Source organism: Phalangium opilio, unplaced genomic scaffold (genome assembly GCF_054372755.1).
Source record: "Phalangium opilio isolate 3A_F unplaced genomic scaffold, DU_Popi_V2 ptg000031l_1, whole genome shotgun sequence".
Lineage (NCBI taxonomy): Eukaryota > Metazoa > Arthropoda > Arachnida > Opiliones > Phalangiidae > Phalangium > Phalangium opilio.
Genome location: NW_028324158.1, coordinates 122,002 through 139,164, shown reverse-complemented (window position 1 = coordinate 139,164; position 17,163 = coordinate 122,002). Strand labels below are relative to the sequence as shown.

The 17,163-nt window shown below is 42.6% G+C and overlaps 17 non-coding genes across 17 annotated transcripts; all 17 read left to right on the top strand.

Annotated features, from left to right (window-relative positions):
• Positions 1–731: 731 nt before the first annotated feature.
• On the top strand, positions 732–804 carry TRNAK-CUU (transfer RNA lysine (anticodon CUU)). Its single transcript has one exon. It is a non-coding gene; the product is annotated as a tRNA-Lys (tRNA).
• A 74-nt stretch (positions 805–878) lies between these two features.
• Positions 879–951, top strand: TRNAN-GUU (transfer RNA asparagine (anticodon GUU)). The gene has a single exon. It is a non-coding gene; the product is annotated as a tRNA-Asn (tRNA).
• An 812-nt stretch (positions 952–1,763) lies between these two features.
• On the top strand, positions 1,764–1,836 carry TRNAN-GUU (transfer RNA asparagine (anticodon GUU)). Its single transcript has one exon. It is a non-coding gene; the product is annotated as a tRNA-Asn (tRNA).
• A 2,732-nt stretch (positions 1,837–4,568) lies between these two features.
• Positions 4,569–4,641, top strand: TRNAN-GUU (transfer RNA asparagine (anticodon GUU)). The gene has a single exon. It is a non-coding gene; the product is annotated as a tRNA-Asn (tRNA).
• Positions 4,642–13,518: 8,877 nt separating this feature from the next.
• On the top strand, positions 13,519–13,590 carry TRNAW-CCA (transfer RNA tryptophan (anticodon CCA)). The gene has a single exon. It is a non-coding gene; the product is annotated as a tRNA-Trp (tRNA).
• Positions 13,591–14,067: 477 nt separating this feature from the next.
• On the top strand, positions 14,068–14,139 carry TRNAW-CCA (transfer RNA tryptophan (anticodon CCA)). The gene has a single exon. It is a non-coding gene; the product is annotated as a tRNA-Trp (tRNA).
• A 202-nt stretch (positions 14,140–14,341) lies between these two features.
• Positions 14,342–14,413, top strand: TRNAW-CCA (transfer RNA tryptophan (anticodon CCA)). The gene has a single exon. It is a non-coding gene; the product is annotated as a tRNA-Trp (tRNA).
• Positions 14,414–14,740: 327 nt separating this feature from the next.
• TRNAW-CCA (transfer RNA tryptophan (anticodon CCA)) lies at positions 14,741–14,812 on the top strand. The gene has a single exon. It is a non-coding gene; the product is annotated as a tRNA-Trp (tRNA).
• A 68-nt stretch (positions 14,813–14,880) lies between these two features.
• On the top strand, positions 14,881–14,952 carry TRNAW-CCA (transfer RNA tryptophan (anticodon CCA)). Its single transcript has one exon. It is a non-coding gene; the product is annotated as a tRNA-Trp (tRNA).
• A 67-nt stretch (positions 14,953–15,019) lies between these two features.
• On the top strand, positions 15,020–15,091 carry TRNAW-CCA (transfer RNA tryptophan (anticodon CCA)). Its single transcript has one exon. It is a non-coding gene; the product is annotated as a tRNA-Trp (tRNA).
• A 335-nt stretch (positions 15,092–15,426) lies between these two features.
• TRNAW-CCA (transfer RNA tryptophan (anticodon CCA)) lies at positions 15,427–15,498 on the top strand. Its single transcript has one exon. It is a non-coding gene; the product is annotated as a tRNA-Trp (tRNA).
• Positions 15,499–15,566: 68 nt separating this feature from the next.
• TRNAW-CCA (transfer RNA tryptophan (anticodon CCA)) lies at positions 15,567–15,638 on the top strand. Its single transcript has one exon. It is a non-coding gene; the product is annotated as a tRNA-Trp (tRNA).
• Positions 15,639–15,705: 67 nt separating this feature from the next.
• On the top strand, positions 15,706–15,777 carry TRNAW-CCA (transfer RNA tryptophan (anticodon CCA)). Its single transcript has one exon. It is a non-coding gene; the product is annotated as a tRNA-Trp (tRNA).
• A 203-nt stretch (positions 15,778–15,980) lies between these two features.
• On the top strand, positions 15,981–16,052 carry TRNAW-CCA (transfer RNA tryptophan (anticodon CCA)). Its single transcript has one exon. It is a non-coding gene; the product is annotated as a tRNA-Trp (tRNA).
• A 67-nt stretch (positions 16,053–16,119) lies between these two features.
• On the top strand, positions 16,120–16,191 carry TRNAW-CCA (transfer RNA tryptophan (anticodon CCA)). The gene has a single exon. It is a non-coding gene; the product is annotated as a tRNA-Trp (tRNA).
• A 612-nt stretch (positions 16,192–16,803) lies between these two features.
• Positions 16,804–16,875, top strand: TRNAW-CCA (transfer RNA tryptophan (anticodon CCA)). Its single transcript has one exon. It is a non-coding gene; the product is annotated as a tRNA-Trp (tRNA).
• A 205-nt stretch (positions 16,876–17,080) lies between these two features.
• On the top strand, positions 17,081–17,152 carry TRNAW-CCA (transfer RNA tryptophan (anticodon CCA)). The gene has a single exon. It is a non-coding gene; the product is annotated as a tRNA-Trp (tRNA).
• The last annotated feature ends 11 nt before the right edge of the window (positions 17,153–17,163 follow it).

The following is a 17,163-nucleotide window of genomic DNA, read 5'->3' as shown; positions in this document are numbered from 1 at the left end:
TCCGTGGCGCAATGGTTAGAGCGTTCAGATGTTATTCAAAAGGTTTGTGGTTCGAGCCCATCCGGGAGCGGTGTTGTGAAGTCTCAGATGTGACGTAAAAAGTCAAAGTTTTTCCACAATACCTGACGAACATTTAATCTTTGGGCTTCCGTGGCGCAATGGTTAGCGCGTTCGTCTGTTAACCGAAAGGTTGGTGGTTCGAGCCCACCCGGGAGCGGTGTTGTGAGATCTCACATGTAACGTAAAAATCCAAAGTTTTTCCACAATACCTGACGAACATTTAATCTTTGGGCTTCCGTTGCACAATGGTTAACGCCGTCGGCTGTTAACCGAAAGGTTGGTGGTTCGAGCCCATCCGGGAGCGGTGTTGTGAGGTCTTAGATGTAACGTAAAATTCAGAGTTTTTTAAAAATAACTGACGAACATTTAATTTTTGGTCTTCCGTGGCGCAATGGTTAGAGCGTTCAGCTGTTATTCAAAAGGTTTGTGGTTCGAGCCCATCCGGGAGCGATGTTGTGAAGTCTCAGATGTGACGCAAAAAGTCAAAGTTTTTCCACAATACCTGACGAACATTTAATCTTTGGGCTTCCGTGGCGCAATGGTTAGCGCGTTCGTCTGTTAACCGAAAGGTTGGTGGTTCGAGCCCACCCGGGAGCGGTGTTGTGAGATCTCACATGTAACGTAAAAATCCAGAGTTTTTTAAAAATACCTGACGAACATTTAATCTTTGGGCTTCTGTGGCGCAATGGTTAGCCCGTTCGGCTCTTAACCGAAAGGTTGGTGGTTCGAGCCCACCCGGGAGCGGTGTTGTGAGCTCTTACATGTAACGTAAAAAGCCAAAGTGTTTCCACAATACCCGACGACCATTTAATTTTGGGGCTTCCGTGGCGCAATGGTTAGCGCGTTCGGCTGTTAACCGAAAGGTTGGTGGTTCGAGCCCACCCGGGAGCGGTGTTGTGAAATCTCACATGTAACGTAAAAATCCAAAGTTTTTCCACAGTACCAACGAACATTTAATATTTGGGCTTCCGTTGCGCAATGGTTAACGCCGTCGGCTGTTAACCGAAAGGTTGGTGGTTCGAGCCCATCCGGGAGCTGTGTTGTGAGGTGTTAGATGTAACGTAAAATTCAGAGTTTTTCCACAATACCTGAAGACCATTTAATTTTTGGGCTTCCGTTGCGCAATGGTTAGCGCGTTCGGCTGTTAACCGAAAGTTTGGTGGTTAGAGCCCACGCTGGAGCGTTAGTGTGAAGTGTTATAAGTAACATAAAAAGTCAAAGTTTTTCCACCATACTTGACAACATTTTAAATTATAAGCTTCGGTGGCGCAATGGTTAGCGCGTTCGGCTGTTAACCGAAAGGTTGGTGGTTCGAGCCCACCCGGGAGCGGTGTTGTGAGGTGTCAGATGTAACTTAAAAAGTCAAAGTTTTTCCACAATACCTGACGGCCATTTAATTTTTAGGCTTCTGTGGCGCGATGGTTAGGTTAGGGCGTTCGGCTGTTAACCGAAAGGTTGGTGGTTAGATCCCACGCTGGAGTGTTGGTGTGACATGTTTTAAGTAACATAAAAAGTCAAAGTTTTTCCACCATACTTGACAACATTTTAAATTATAAGCTTCCGTGGCGCAATGCTTAGTGCGTTCGGTCGTTAAACGAAAGGTTGGTGGTTCGAGCCCATCCGGGAGCGGTGTTGTGAGGTCTCAGATGTAACGTAAAAAGTCAAAGTTTTTCCACAATACCTGACGAAAATTTAATCTTTGGGCTTCCGTGGCGCAATGGTTAGCGCGTTCGGCTGTTAACCGAAAGGTTGGTGGTTCGAGCCCACCCGGGAGCGGTGTTATGAGGTGTCAATGTAACGCAAAATATAAAAGTATTTCCACAATACTTGACGACCATTTAATTTTTAGGCTTCCGTGGCGTAATGGCTGGCTCGTTAGGCTGTAATCCGAAAGGTTGGTGGTTCGAGCCCATCCGGGAGCGGTGTAGTGAGGTCTCAGATGTAACGTAAAAAGCCAAAGTTTTTCCACAATACCTGACGACCATTTAATTTTTGGGCTTCGGTGGCGCAATGGTTAGCGCGTTCGGCTGTTAACCGAAAGGTTGGTGGTTCGAGCCCACCCGGGAGCGGTGTAGTGAGGTGTCAGATGTAACTTAAAAAGTCAAAGTTTTTCCACAATACCTGACGACCACATAATTTCCGGGAATCTGTGGCGCCATGGTTAGCGCGTTCGGCTGTTAACCAAAAGGTTTGTGGTTCGAGCCCACCCGGGAGCGTAGGTGTGTAGTTTTATAAGTAACGTAAAAAGTCAAAGTTTTTCCACAATACCTGACAACATTTTAAATTCTAAGCTTCTGTGTCGCAATGCTTAGTGCGTTCGGCTGTTAACCGAAAGGTTGGTTGTTCGAGCCCATCCGGGAGCGGTGTAGTGAGGTCTCAGATGTAACGTAAAAAGCCAAAGTTTTCCCACAATACCTGACGACCATTTAATTTTTGGGCTTCGGTGGCGCAATGGTTAGCGCGTTCGGCTGTTAACAGAAAGGTTGTTGGTTCGAGCCCACCCGGGAGCGGCGTTATGAGGTGTCAATGTAACGCAAAATATAAAAGTATTTCCACAATACCTGATGAACATTTAATTTTTAGGCTTCCGTGGCGTAATGGCTGGCTCGTTAGGCTGTAATCCGAAAGGTTGGTGGTTCGAGGCCATCCGGGAGCGGTGTAGTGAGGTCTCAGATGTAACGTAAAAAGCCAAAGTTTTTCCACAATACCTGACGACCATTTAATTTTTGAGCTTGGTGGTGGTTAGCGCGTTCGGCTGTTAACCGAAAGGTTGGTGGTTCAAGCCTACCCGGGAACGGTTGTTCTAATGTTTTATAAGTAACGTAAAAAGTCAATGTTTTTCCACAATACCTGACGGCCATTTAATTTTTAGGCTTCCGTGGCGCGATGGTTAGGTTAGCGCGTTCGGCTGTTAACCAAACGGTTTGTGGTTCGAGCCCACCCGGGAGCGTAGGTGTGTAGTTTTATAAGTAACGTAAAAAGTCAAAGTTTTTCCACAATACCTGACAACATTTTAAATTCTAAGCTTCTGTGTCGCAATGCTTAGTGCGTTCGGCTGTTAACCGAAAGGTTGGTTGTTCGAGCCCATCCGGGAGCGGTGTAGTGAGGTCTCAGATGTAACGTAAAAAGCCAAAGTTTTTCCACAATACCTGACGACCATTTAATTTTTGGGCTTCGGTGGCGCAATGGTTAGCGCGTTCAGCTGTTAACAGAAAGGTTGGTGGTTCGAGCCCACCCGGGAGCGGTGTTGTGAGGTGTTAGATGTAACGTAAAATTCAGAGTTTTTCCACAATACCTGAAGACCATTTAATTTTTGGGCTTCCGTTGCGCAATGGTTAGCGCGTTCGGCTGTTAACCGAAAGGTTGGTGGTTAGAGCCCACGCTGGAGCGTTAGTGTGAAGTGTTATAGGTAACATAAAAAGTCAAAGTTTTTCCACCATACTTGACAACATTTTAAATTATAAGCTTCGGTGGCGCAATGGTTAGCGCGTTCGGCTGTTAACCGAAAGGTTGGTGGTTCGAGCCCACCCGGGAGCGGTGTTGTGAGGTGTCAGTTGTAACTTAAAAAGTCAAAGTTTTTCCACAATACCTGACGGCCATTTTTTTTTTAGGCTTCTGTGGCGCGATGGTTAGGTTAGGGCGTTCGGCTGTTAACCGAAAGGTTGGTGGTTAGATCCCACGCTGGAGCGTTAGTTTGACATGTTTTAAGTAACATAAAAAGTCAAAGTTTTTCCACCATACTTGACAACATTTTAAATTATAAGCTTCCGTGGCGCAATGCTTAGTGCGTTCGGCCGTTAAACGAAAGGTTGGTGGTTCGAGCCCATCCGGGAGCGGTGTTGTGAGGTCTCAGATGTAACGTAAAAAGTCAAAGTTTTTCCACAATACCTGACGAACATTTAATCTTTGGGCTTCCGTGGCGCAATGGTTAGCGCGTTCGGCTGTTAACCGAAAGGTTGTTGGTTCGAGCCCACCCGGGAGCGTTAGTGTGAAGTGTTATAAGTAACATAAAAAGTCAAAGTTTTTCCACCATACTTGACAACATTTTAAATTATAAGCTTCGGTGGCGCAATGGTTAGCGCGTTCGGCTGTTAACCGAAAGGTTGGTGGTTCGAGCCCACCCGGGAGCGGTGTTGTGAGGTGTCAGATGTAACTTAAAAAGTCAAAGTTTTTCCACAATACCTGACGGCCATTTAATTTTTAGGCTTCTGTGGCGCGATGGTTAGGTTAGGGCGTTCGGCTGTTAACCGAAAGGTTGGTGGTTAGATCCCACGCTGGAGCGTTAGTGTGACATGTTTTAAGTAACATAAAAAGTCAAAGTTTTTCCACCATACTTGACAACATTTTAAATTATAAGCTTCCGTGGCGCAATGCTTAGTGCGTTCGGCCGTTTAACGAAAGGTTGGTGGTTCGAGCCCATCCGGGAGCGGTGTTGTGAGGTCTCAGCTCAGATGTAACGTAAAAAGTCAAAGTTTTTCCACAATACCTGACGAACATTTAATCTTTGGGCTTCCGTGGCGCAATGGTTAGCGCGTTCGGCTGTTAACCGAAAGGTTGGTGGTTCGAGCCCACCCGGGAGCGGTGTTATGAGGTGCAGATGTAACGCAAAATATAAAAGTATTTCCACAATACCTGACGACCATTTAATTTTTGGGGTTCGGTGGCGCAATGGTAAGCGCCTTCGGCTGTTAACCGAAAGGTTGGTGGTTCGAACCCACCCGGGAGCGGTGTTATGAGGTGTCAGATGTAACGCAAAATATAAAAGTATTTCCACAATATCTGACGACCATTTAATTTTTAGGCTTCCGTGGCGTTATGGCTGGCTCGTTCGGCTGTAATCCGAAAGGTTGGTGGTTCGAGCCCATCCGGGAACGGTGTAGTGAGGTCTCAGATGTAACGTAAAAAGCCAAAGTTTTCCCACAATACCTGACGACCTTTTAATTTTTGGGCTTCGTTGGCGCAATGGTTAGCGCGTTCGGCTGTTAACCGAAAGGTTGGTGGTTCGAGCCCACCCGGGAGCGGTGTTGAGAGGTGTCAGATGTAACTTAAGAAGTCATAGTTTTTCCACAATATCTGACGGCCATTTAATTTTTAGGCTTCTGTGGCGCGATGGTTAGGTTAGGGCGTTTGGCTGTTAACCGAAAGGTTGGTGGTTAGATCCCACGCTCGAGAGTTAGTGTGAAATGTTTTAAGTAACATAAAAAGTCAAAGTTTTTCCACCATACTTGACAACATTTTTAATTCTAAGCTTCCGTGGCGCAATGCTTAGTGCGTTCAGCCGTTAACCGATAGGGTGGTGGTTCGAGCCCATCCGGGAGCGGTGTTGTGAGGTCTCAGATGTGACGTAAAAAGTCAAAGTTTTTCCACAATACCTGAAGACCATTTAATTTTTGGGCTTCCGTTGCGCAATGGTTAGCGCTTTCGGCTTTTAACCGAAAGGTTGGTGGTTAGAGCCCACCCGGGAGCGGTGTTGTGAGGTGTCGGATGTAACTTAAAAAGTCAAAGTTTTTCCACAATACCTGACGGCCATTTAATTTTTATGCTTCTGTGGCGCGATGGTTAGGTTAGCGCGTTCGGCTGTTAACCGAAAGGTTGGTGGTTAGAACCCACGCTGGAGCCTTAGTGTGAAGTGTTCTAAGTAACATAAAAAGTCAAAGTTTTTCCACCATACTTGACAACGTTTTAAATTATAAGCTTCGGTGGCGCAATGGTTAGCGCGTTCGGCTGTTAACCGAAAGGTTGGTGGTTCGAGCCCACCCGGGAGCGGTGTTATGAGGTGTCAGATGTAACGCAAAATATAAAAGTTTTTCCACAATACCTGACGACCATTTAATTTTTAGGCTTCCGTGGCGTAATGGCTGGCTCGTTCGGCTGTAATCCGAAAGGTTGGTGGTTCGAGCCCATCCGGGAACGGTATAGTGAGGTCTCAGATGTAACGTAAAAAGCCAATGTTTTTCCACAATACCTGACGAACATTTAATTTTTGGGCTTCCGTGGCGCAATGGTTAGCGCGTTCGGCTGTTAACCGAAAGGTTGGTGGTTCGAGCCCAACCGGGAGCGGTGTTGTGAAATCTCACATGTAACGTAAAAATCCAAAGTTTTTCCACAATACCTGACGAACATTTAATAGTTGGGCTTCCGTTGCGCAATGGTTAACGCTGTCGGCTGTTAACCGAAAGGTGGTGGTTCGAGCCCATCCGGGAGCGCTGTTGTGAGGTCTTAGATGTAACGTAAAATTCAGAGTTTTTTAAAAATACCTGACGAACATTTAATCTTAGGGCTTCCGTGGCGCAATGGTTAGCGCGTTTAGCTGTTATTCAAAAGGTTTGTGGTTCGAGCCCATCCGGGAGCGGTGTTGTGAAGTCTCAGATGTGTCGTAAAAAGTCAGATCTTTTCCACGATACCTGACGTCCATTTCATTTCTGAGCTTCCTTGGCTCGAAGGTTAGCGCTAACGCGTAAACTAAAAGTACTGTGCAAAGATGCCCCACCTATGTTAAAGGCAGCCTTGCCAGTAGGTGCGCAACGGATTACTTTCGCTTGCGATGGATTACTCCCAGGTTGTTTGTTGTAAAACCTTGACACAGATTCAAATATAGCACTAATCAAAAGACTTTCCCCCACACCAGCGCCCCCTGTAACAAAGAGGCGCAACGGAGTTTCTTTGCTTTTTACATGATACAAAACATGGTAATATATCTCTTTTTTTTTAATTCAATTTTCTAAGAAGGGCGTTGTACTCAGAGTCATTAATTAAGGTAATTGACGGAGCAACAGTATTTTCGGCATTGCCATCAATAATTTCTCTATTAATATTTCCTACAGGTTCTTGAACCGTATTAATTAAAAAATCGGAATCATCCATAGCTAAAGATCTATCAACTTCATTTCTATGTTCTAATTCAGGCTGGATATTAGTAACATCCACTTGAATTTCTCCATTTTCAAAATCAGCTACAGCCTGTTCTACGGCTTCTTCGTCAATTTCATTGTGAAATTCTTTCCTAACTTCATTAATAGTTTCGCGACAAAGCTCATATTCTGATTTCATATCCTTTGTCAAAATATCATTACTTTCATCGCGCCAAGGCTTAAACAACATTAATTGTTCACGATAAAAGTTATCGGGATCTTTTTCTAAATTGAATTTTCTGTACCGAATAATTTTAGCACGGCCACGTTTCCTAATAAACCCTGTTTCATCTTTAAGTTTCAGCCATTTACCACAAGCTTCAACCTCATTGCTCTCTCCCTCATCAACATGATCGTGGGCGGCTTTAGTCACTCTACGGGCTTTGGAATATTCGTACCAGGCACCAAATTGAGCTAACGTTATTAACTCTAGTTCCTCTGGCCTTTGAACATAATGTTCTAGCATCCCAGAGGCAAAAACATTATTACTGTCTGCTGGTAGTTCTTCAAGTTCAGATTGACTCTTAAGATTGTGTACACGATTTTCAGGGGCATTGGCTGCACCTGGACACAGGAATTTGTAAACCACAGTAAGCCGCTTCCTGAGCGCTTACCTCGTGGGCATTCAAGAACTGATTAGCAATTAGTTTCAACTTCTGTTTTACTGAACATTTATGATTTTTTGCCTGTTTAGAAGCTTCGCGCAGAAGCAAAGACATCCCTCTTTGAGACTTTCCTATATATGATACAATATACATAACCAGTGCGTAAGCATCAAGAACGAATTGAATGTCCATATTCGCCTGCCAAAGACGCAAAGCGCACGGATTGTAAGGATTAACTCTAGTATCTTTAGGGTGTCTTTTCAACAAAACTGTTTTCCTTTTGAGGTCATAAGTAACGGCAGAAATATATTCCACTTCTGACCAACCCAACTTAGCTAGCAACTCCTCAAAACTATCTACCCAAAACTCTTTTTCTTTCGATTGCAACATCTCATACAATCTCTTTGACCTTGCCTTACATCTGAGTTCTTCCTGTACGCTACCAAGCTCTCTTAAACTAGGGTCGTAAATTATGGTTCTGGGCATAGGTGGAAACGGGATTCCAAAACGACAAACGGAATTATTATCGACCTTCTTTCTACAAGTCGTTGTGTGTTTGTGAATTTGTAATCGTGTTAACAAATCTAAATGTTCGTCATTGTGCTCAGCAGCACAAGAAATAACATTATCAATAAATTCCTCTACTTCCTTAACATTTGAGAGATCATTTTTAAGTTTTGGAGCATCTTTTATCCAAATCAAACCATGTTGGTGGGGCGAACCTCTTTGCTGTATTTCAACTCTAAAATAATAGTCTTCTATAACGCCAAGAGGACCTAATTTCTGTAACGCCTTAAGCAAAGCCCGAAAACGGTGGTCAAAATATCTAGCGCAAGTAACAGGATCATCCTGAATCAATTTTGCCCTTTCCAAAAAACTTAAATTATTAATATCATCGTTAGGTAAACTCTCCTGCCCAGAGGTTAGTCTCAAAATATTCAGTAGCTCAGGCCATTTACTTTCGGCAGCCGAAAACGTTATGAAAAAGGTAGCCGTACCAAGCTGTCTAATCATACCCATCAATTCCTTTTGTCTGTGTTGCCAATAAGAAGGCGAGCTCTGTAGTCTTTCTAAAACCCTAAAACCATCATCCTGCTTAATTAAAGCATCAAGAGAACCTGCAGAGGCTAAAAGTCCAGCAGTATAATTCGACCCATCTGTTCTTTTAGTTTTCCTCATGCAAACCTGTATAGATTGACTAACTTTCAAGGTTTCCAATTTGACAAAAGAGTAAAACAATTTCGAAGGATTTTTAGCACAGCGCCTATCAATATTACGAAGCTCCCATTTAAAAATATCACCAAAACTTCCCTTAACCTTAAGGTTCATTTTTTGACCCACGTAAATGCTCGGGAATGACAATTCTTCCGCATCCTCGTCAAAGAGTAACGACATTGGGGTTTGACCTTCACCAGGAGAAAACTTAACATGCATGGTATTACTTGGCAAGAAATTACTTAAAGAAACTAATAATGTGTCTTGATTCCCAACTGTTAACGAACTACTTTCGTTGGGTTCATTCCACATATCATCGCTATCATTCTCTGCGTTTATTGGCGCTACTGGATTATCTCCTGATACATCAACTTGATTTACCTGACGGTCATTTTCGTCAACAATAAATTCAAGTTCTTCAGGAATGGGGTCTAATATTTCACTCTTAACGGTAATTCCATGTTTAACATACAAAGGCGTTCTTACCAGAACGTTCAGGGCCTCTAAAATGACTTTGGGTCTCTAAGTTTCGTACAAATAGGGTGTGTTATACTGCATTCTTCTCATAAACTCAATTTGAATAGTATCCGTGTCTCGAGGTAACCTGGGTAAAACCGAGGCGGTGGACTCGACATTTATAGGGACGTTAACCACATTTCCTTTAATACCACGTTGTTGGTCACACCCTAACCTTCGTATTTGCATGAATGGTATTCGTGGTGATATCATTCTTTCTTCTAAATTACTTATGTTACTTAATTGCGCGGGTATTTCAGGAAACACAAATCCATTTTCCCTTGAAAATTTTGGAATTTGCTTTCTCTTAACGCTTTTAGAACAAGTACTACACAAAAATATTTCATCATTCAACTCTCTTTGCTCAATACCAGGGACTGACAAAAAATCTATGGACTTTACAATGGTGCCAGATAACTTAAAAAAAGATTTGAACATCCTTCACACGGTCACGTTGGGCCATCTTTTATGCTATCAAAATAGGTCTGCTCTATAAGCGAGGGGTTTGCTCGCCTATCTGCGGCTGAAGATCTTTGTCTAGCACGTTCAACATCCCTATACTCGGGATCTTGGCGTTTAGCCGCCATACCTGTCTGGTTTCTAGCACGTTCAACATCTCTAAACTCGGGATCTTGGCGTTTAGCAGCCTTACAAGCCTGGTTTCTATCACGTTCAACATCTCTATACTCGGGACCTTGGCGTTTAGCCGCCATACCTGTCTGGTTTCTAGCACGTTCAACATCTCTAAACTCGGGATCTTGGCGTTTAGCAGCCTTACAAGCCTGGTTTCTATCACGTTCAACATCTCTATACTCGGGATCTTGGCGTTTAGCCGCCTTACCCGTCTGGTTTCTACCACGTTCAACATCTCTATACTCGAGATCTTGGCGTTTAGCCGCCTTACCCGTCTGGTTTCTACCACGTTCAACATCTCTATACTCGAGATCTTGGCGTTTAGCCGCCTTACAAGTCTGGTTTCTAGCACGTTCAACATCTCTAAACTCGGGATCTTGGCGTTTAGCAGCCTTACAAGCCTGGTTTCTATCACGTTCAACATCTCTATACTCGGGATCTTGACGTTTAGCCGACTTATACAATTGGTTTCTGGCACGTTCTCTTTCCCTATAATTTGGATCTTGGCGTTCAGTAGCCTTACTTATCTGATTTCTTACACGTTCGCTTGCTTTATACCTTTCATCAACCCTTATTAATTTCTTGGTAAATATACCACCCTGATTTTCAATTTCACAATGTGACTCATTCTCTCGCTTTTTCCCCTTACCTAGCGACTCTCTCTTATTGCGTTCTTCATTTTGTCTCAAGATTCTTAATCTTTCTAAGGGATAGACATTACCATGGGACGTACAAGGTACTTGTTCATCGCCCTCGATTATTTCACTAATATTAGCATTATCATTTTGTACATTATTGGGTTCCTCATTAATAGATATGCCTACGCTTACAGTACTTTCAATAGAGCTTTTATTTAATGCATCATCTTTCGCAGAATCATGGCCAACTGGCCTCGCGGTAGGACCAAAATTGGGTTTGCTAGATCCTGTTCCCGAAACAGCCTTTTTTCAGCTGCTAACACTCTTCTCCTTTCATTTTCTCGTTTCCTAATTTCAGGATCTGACCTTTTTGCCCTCATTCTTTCCCTCGCTTTACGTTTCCTGATTTCCTCTTTACTTAAATTATTATCTTCCTCCATTTTATTATTCATTTTATTATTCAGTTAAATACTCACAAAGATCCGCAAAAGCAATCCCCTTGCAAGACTCTGTAACGTTTGAAATATTATTTTCCGAAGAAAGTTATTACAGAAGATTGAATTATAAAGTACTACCTTTGAAATTCAAATAAAGAATGATAAAAGTGCGTAAAAAAGGTCTTTCACAAATAGGGGGCGTATAAACTAAACAGCATTTGTTTATATTTAAAAAATATACATTGCCAATAACACTTTTTAGACACAATAGTGGAAGTTTTAGTCTCATTTAAAACATGTAAAACAATTATCTCAATAACAATACCTAGCAATCTTAGCACCAAAATATTTTTTGATACAAAATAAATGTTCTATATTCTTCATTTTTGAAAATATATTTTTAAGCGTTTTTTATGATTACTCTCTACACCTACACTTATCTAACAAGGAGTATAAATCCACAAGTGGAAGCGGTGTTTTTATTGAAAATATATATTTTTAAGCGTTTATCATTACGCTCTACAGCTACACTAATCTTACACAAACAAGGAGTACTATAAACCCACTACTGGAAGCGGTATTTTTATTCAAACGTAAAACAATTTCGCTTAAGCTTAACATCTCTAGGAATCGGTAAAAATGTCTCTATCACTCCTCGGTAACTGTATGCGCAGGATTTTACGACATTGTAACTCAAATTCATCTGATTATGTTTTAACAAGGTTAAATCTAACTGGGAATAAGATGAAAGGAGTAGAAGCTTATCGGTATTAGGAAATATGAAATTTTATCTTAACAGTTCGTTAAATCATAAGTTTATAACGAAAAAACGCGGAAGGGGAAAACGAGCAGACAACAGCGAATTTTGGGGGTGCCAAAGTTGAACTTCCACTCGAAACGCAATGAGAAAGTGGATAAAATAATGCCATCAGCTATTTAACTGCGTCGATATATTTAACGACTTGACCCATGACATGCCCTTAACACTGGCTTCTATGAATCCTATTTATTCTTGGATGCTAGGAAACTTGGTAGACGTAACAAGTACCAAGTACCCAAGCATCCTTCAATAAACGTCTGGCAACATTGTGGTACGCATGGTACAACTAAAAAATAGGATGTGTATTTATCTTTCGACTCACTCCAAGCCGTTAAGCCCTCATTACAGAGGATTTGAAACACTATCGTAATTCATAGTGTCTCGAATCTCTACGTTCCTGTCCGTTATGAACAGTGCTGAGAGAATGATACATCAGAAAGAGCCATTCAAATCGAATTGCCGAAAATATTATCCATATTTTCATTTCATATTACAAAGAAAATAAATTATTATGGTTCTGTGAGGAGCTTCCTATTTTGGTTGTTGTTTTCAAAAATATATCGCAAAGCACAGGCCTTGATGGATACAGGAGGCAATGATTTATCGACTTCGGTACTTGAGAGGTTTATCTTTAATATTTAAATAAATATAATTATTTTTAATTATTTTAATCGCCAGTAAATAACTTTAAAAATAGTTAAATCGTTTAAAATAAAGTTGTTCCTATTATCTTTCGAAACTTTGCTAATATTGACGTTTAAAGTGAAGGGTACCCCTCTTGCCCGCTTTTTTCAAATTTTGGGATATATATACGATTCGTTTCCATTATAATAATAGATAAAAACGCATTCGCGTGAACCGATGGTGGAAGCCCTGCCATTGGGAGGCTAGACGTTTCTCGTAACCCTAGCCGATCGCCGCGTATATCTTGAAACCAATAATAGATAAAAACGCATTCGCGTGAAACGATGGTGGAAGCCCTGCCATTGGGAGGCTAGACGTTTCTCGTAACCCTAGCCGATCGCCGCGTATATCTTGAAACCAAACGGTGACGAAGGAAAAGAAGCCGGAATGGACTGACTGGCGTCTATGTGGAATGGACAAAGACCTGAAGATGGTGGTTCATAGAAGCTGGTGTCAATGTGGAATTGACGAAGAACAGAAGATGGTGGTGCATAGAAGCTGGTGCAAGGTGAAATTGACGAAGATCAGAAGATGTTTGTGCTAGGAAGCTAGCAAGTACAGACTAGTGTCCATGTGGAGTGGACGAAAACCAAAGCTGGTGGTGTTGGAACTCAAGTAGAATAGCCAGGGGAGACAAACCCAAATTTCCGTGAACTGTCAATGCAGTCCGGAAATTGGGAACACGTTTGCTCCGATACGCAAACTGCGAACGCGGTCACGTGGGGTCTGACAGACAGAAAGACAGACAGACACACAGACACGGCCGGTGTAATACCTCTCCGTGACATACGTCACTCGGATTGGTAAAAATCAGTTTTTAAGTGTTTTTTAAAATTCTACCAATTTAACCTTCGTTCAGGGGGCTCGGTGGCGCAATGGTAGCGCTTCTGAAACCAAATCAGAAGGCTGCGTGTTCGAATCACGTCCGGGTCAAAGAGAGAATAAAAGTCAGTTTTTAAGTTGTTTTCAGAATTCTACCAATTAAACCTTCGTAAAGGGGGCTCGGTGGCGCAATGGTAGCGCGTCTGACTCCAGAACAGAAGGCTGCGTGTTCGAATCACGTCCGGGTCGAACAAATAATAAAGGTTAGTTTTTACGTTGTTTATAGAAATTCTACCAATTAAACCTTCGTAAAGGGGACTCGGTGGCTCAATTGTAGCGCGTCTGACTCCAGATCAGAAGGCTGCGTTTTCGAATCATGTCCGGGTCAAACAAGTAATAAAGGTTAGTTTTTACATTGTTTATAGAAATTCTACCAATTAAACCGTCAGGGGGCTCGGTGGCGCAATGGTAGCGCGTCGGACACCAGATCAGAAGGCTGCGTGTTCGAATCACGTCTGGGTCAAAGAAATAATTAAAACTTAGTTTTTAAGTTGTTTATAGAATTCTACCAATTAAACTTCGTAAAGGGGGCTCGGTGGCGCAATAGTAGCGCGTCTGACTCCAGATCAGAAGGCTGCGTGTTGGAATCACGTCCGGGTCAAAGAAATAATAAAAATCAGTTTTTAAGTTGTTTATAGAATTCTACCAATTAAACTTCGTAAAGGGGGCTCGGTGGCGCAATAGTAGCGCGTCTGACTCCAGATCAGAAGGCTGCGTGTTCGAATCACGTCCGGGTCAAACAAATAATAAAATTTAGTTTTTACGTTGTTTATAGAAATTCTACCAATTAAACCTTCGTAAAGGGGACTCGGTGGCGCAATGGTAGCCCGTCTCACTCCAGATCAGAAGGCTGCGTGTTCGAATCACGTCCGGGTCAAACAAATAATAAAGGTTAGTTTTTACGTTGTTTATAGAAATTCTACCAATTAAACCGTCAGGGGGCTCGGTGGCGCAATGGTAGCGCGTCTGACACCAGATCAGAAGGCTGCGTGTTCGAATCACGTCTGGGTCAAAGAAATAGTTAAAACTTAGTTTTTAAGTTGTTTATAGAATTCTACCAATTAAACTTCGTAAAGGGGGCTCGTTGGCGCAATAGTAGCGCGTCTGACTCCAGATCAGAAGGCTGCGTGTTGGAATCACGTCCGGGTCAAAGAAATAATAAAAATCAGTTTTTAAAATTCTACCAATAAAACCTTCGTAATGGGGGCTCGGTGGCGCAATGGTAGCGCGTCTGACTCCAGAATAGAAGGCTGCGTGTTCGAATCACGTCCGGGTCAAACAAATAATAAAGGTTAGTTTTAAGTTGTGTATAGAAATTCTACCAATTAAACCGTCAGGGGGCTCGGTGGCGCAATGGTAGCGCGTCTGACACCAGATCAGAAGGCTGCGTGTTCGAATCACGTCTGGGTCAAAGAAATAATTAAAACTTAGTTTTTAAGTTGTTTTTAAACTTCTACCCAATAAAACCTTCCTAATGGGGGCTCGGTGGCGCAATGGTAGCGCGTCTGACTCCAGAACAGAAGGCTGCGTGTTCGAATCACGTCCGGGTCAAACAAATAATAAAATTTAGTTTTTACGTTGTTTATAGAAATTCTACCAATTAAACCTTCGTATAGGGGACTCGGTGGCGCAATGGTAGCGCGTCTGACTCCAGATCAGAAGGCTGCGTGTTCGAATCACGTCCGGGTCAAACAAATAATAAAGGTTAGTTTTTACGTTGTTTATAGAAATTCTACCAATTAAACCGTCAGGGGGCTCGGTGGCGCAATGGTAGCGCGTCTGACACCAGATCAGAAGGCTGCGTCTTCGAATCACGTCTGGGTCAAAGAAATAATTAAAACTTAGTTTTTAAGTTGTTTATAGAATTCTACCAATTAAACTTCGTAAAGGGGGCTCGGTGGCGCAATAGTAGCGCGTCTGACTCCAGAATAGAAGGCTGCGTGTTCGAATCACGTCCGGGTCAAACAAATAATAAAGGTTAGTTTTAAGTTGTGTATAGAAATTCTACCAATTAAACCGTCAGGGGGCTCGGTGGCGCAATGGTAGCGCGTCTGACACCAGATCAGAAGGCTGCGTGTTCGAATCACGTCTGGGTCAAAGAAATAATTAAAACTTAGTTTTTAAGTTGTTTTTAAACTTCTACCCAATAAAACCTTCCTAATGGGGGCTCGGTGGCGCAATGGTAGCGCGTCTGACTCCAGAACAGAAGGCTGCGTGTTCGAATCACGTCCGGGTCAAACAAATAATAAAATTTAGTTTTTACGTTGTTTATAGAAATTCTACCAATTAAACCTTCGTATAGGGGACTCGGTGGCGCAATGGTAGCGCGTCTGACTCCAGATCAGAAGGCTGCGTGTTCGAATCACGTCCGGGTCAAACAAATAATAAAGGTTAGTTTTTACGTTGTTTATAGAAATTCTACCAATTAAACCGTCAGGGGGCTCGGTGGTGCAATGGTAGCGCGTCTGACACCAGATCAGAAGGCTGCGTCTTCGAATCACGTCTGGGTCAAAGAAATAATTAAAACTTAGTTTTTAAGTTGTTTTTAAACTTCTACCCAATAAAACCTTCCTAATGGGGGCTCGGTGGCGCAATGGTAGCGCGTCTGACTCCAGAACAGAAGGCTGCGTGTTCGAATCACGTCCGGGTCAAACAAATAATAAAATTTAGTTTTTACGTTGTTTATAGAAATTCTACCAATTAAACCTTCGTATAGGGGACTCGGTGGCGCAATGGTAGCGCGTCTGACTCCAGATCAGAAGGCTGCGTGTTCGAATCACGTCCGGGTCAAACAAATAATAAAGGTTAGTTTTTACGTTGTTTATAGAAATTCTACCAATTAAACCGTCAGGGGGCTCGGTGGTGCAATGGTAGCGCGTCTGACACCAGATCAGAAGGCTGCGTCTTCGAATCACGTCTGGGTCAAAGAAATAATTAAAACTTAGTTTTTAAGTTGTTTATAGAATTCTACCAATTAAACTTCGTAAAGGGGGCTCGGTGGCGCAATAGTAGCGCGTCTGACTCCAGATCAGAAGGCTGCGTGTTGGAATCACGTCCGGGTCAAAGAAATAATAAAGATCAGTTTTTAAGTTGTTTTTAAAATTCTACCAATTAAACCTTCGTAAGGGGGGCTCGGTGGTGCAATGGTAGCGCATCTGACTCCAGAACAGAAGGCTGCGTGTTGGAATCACGTCCGGGTCAAAGAAATAATAAAAATCAGTTTTTAAGTTGTTTTTAAAATTCTACCAATGAAACCTTCGAAATGGGGGCTCGGTGGCGCAATGGTAGAGCGTCTGACTCCAGAACAGAAGGCTGCGTGTTCGAATCACGTCCGGGTCAAACAAATAATAAAGGTTAGTTTTTACGTTGTGTATAGAAATTCTACCAATTAAACCGTCAGGGGGCTCGGTGGCGCAATGGTAGCGCGTCTGACACCAGATCAGAAGGATGCGTGTTCGAATCACGTCTGGGTCAATGAAATAATTAAAACTTAGTTTTTAAGTTGTTTATAGAATTCTACCAATTAAACCTTCGTAAGGGGGGCTCGGCGGCGCAATGGTAGCGCGTCTGACTCCAGATCAGTAGGCTTTGCGTTGGAATCACGTCCGGGTCAAAGAAATAATAAAAATCAGTTTTTAAGTTGTTTTTAAAATTCTACCAATAAAACCTTCGTAATGGGGGCTCGGTGGCGCAATGGTAGCGCGTCTGACTCCAGAACAGAAGGCTGCGTGTTCGAATCACGTCCGGGTCAAACAAATAATA